The sequence below is a fragment of the Adiantum capillus-veneris genome, chromosome 30 (assembly GCF_014529385.1).
Source record: "Adiantum capillus-veneris isolate H3 chromosome 30, ASM1452938v2, whole genome shotgun sequence".
NCBI classification, from domain to species: Eukaryota; Viridiplantae; Streptophyta; class Polypodiopsida; order Polypodiales; family Pteridaceae; genus Adiantum; species Adiantum capillus-veneris.
This window is the reverse complement of record NC_140960.1, coordinates 3,811,720-3,813,553: the sequence shown is the minus strand read 5'-3', so window position 1 is coordinate 3,813,553 and position 1,834 is coordinate 3,811,720.

Sequence of the window (1,834 nt, the reverse complement as noted above, 5' to 3'; positions counted from 1 at the left end):
TCTGAAGATGTAGGCGATGTTGAGGATGTTGCAGGTCTTGCTGCAAGGATTGCAGCTGTTAGAGTTGTTTTGCCTACAGCAGAACAAGCTCGTTGGGATGTTAAGGATGCGCAGGCTCATGCATTGATTGCGTTGTCTGTGAAGCGCACCATTATTCCTCACATCCGTTCAGCAAAATGTGCAAAACAGGCTTGGGATATTCTAGCAGGTCTTTATGCAAGCCGCAATGAGGCTAAAATTGCTTTGCTGCGTAAAGAGCTAGAGTCGAAGATTATGCATGAGGAAGATGATATGGACACTTTCCTTGCTAGTGTCAAGGATATCAATGAGCAACTCATTTCTGCAAGTGAAGTCATTTCTGACAGTTCCCTTGTGCAGACTGTTCTTGATGCCTTACCAGATTCCTACCAGACTTTTGCTAGTACTTGGAGACTGATGACCCAAGGAAATCCTGAAGTTGTCAAGTTTGATGCATTATGCACATTGCTGTTGCAAGAGTCACTTTCTAGAAAAAACAGGACTAGGCAGCGTGCAGTTGAACAGGCTTTTATTGCTTCTCAAAGAAAGGGTGGTAACAGTAATGCAGCCACTTCTTATGGTTCTGCTGCGAGTGGCAAAATTTCTGTTCCTAATGCTTCTGCTGGCAGCACTTCGTCTGGCAATTCTGGTGATAAGGGCAAAAAGAAGATGCGTTGCCATTATTGTAAAGCCAATGATCACTTGATCAAGTCGTGTCCTAAGTTGAAGGCCAAAGAGGCTAAGAAGAAAGAGGGTGGTTCCACTGCAAATGCTGGTTCCACTACAAATGCAGCCATTGTTGAGTCTTCTGTGAAAGGAGATTGTGATGCTGATGTTGATGCAGAATGGGCTTTTAGCGCAGAGTGCACTTACAATCCTGCTGTCCATGATGCATGCTTGTCAGTTGCTGCAGATTCACATGTGTGGTATTTCGACAGTGGTGCTACAAAGCACATTACCTCACATCGTGAATTGTTTACCTCTCTCGAGTCTGTCCCTCATGGGAATTCAGTCACTTGTGCCAACAACGCCTCTTATCCAGTTCAGGGAGTTGGAAAGATTGTGCTCACTGCTGCTAATGGCAGTTCCTTCACACTTGTTGATGCACTTTATGTACCTGGGATCAAGAAGAATCTCTTGTCTGTATCCGCACTTGCTAGACTTGGACTTGTAGTCAAATTTGTGGATGACAGATGTACAGTTCATGATCTCAGTTTTGGTGATGAAATTGTTGCATCTGGGCTTTTGTGCCGTGGGCTGTATAAGCTCACTTTGTATGACAAGTGTGGACAAAATTTTGCAAATGCTGTTGCAGATTCAAGGGCTATTTCAGATGCAAAACTTTGGCATGCACGTTTTGGTCATCTGAATTTTGCCAGTTTGCTGCGTTTGCAGAAATCTGATATGGTTGCTTCTTTGCCGCCTCTTGAAGCACCTATCAAACATGTTTGTGAAGGCTGTATTCTGGGTAAAATGCAGCGTTCTAAGTTTCCAAAGGATGGTTCAGTTAGGGCCACATGCAGGTTGCAGCTTGTGCATAGTGATGTTTGTGGGCCCATGCAAACTCCGTCCTTGGGCAATTACCTGTACTTCGTGACTTTCATTGATGATTACTCCAGGCATGCATGGGTATTTCCGCTTAAAGCGAAGTCCGAAGTTTTTATGTGCTTCAAACAATTTTTGGCTATGGCTGAAAATGTCTCAAAATGTACTATGGGCACCCTCCGTTCCGATCGAGGGGGGGAGTATATGTCTCATGAATTTAATGCATTTCTGGCTAGTCGTGGGATAAAACACCAATGTACAGTGCCTTATA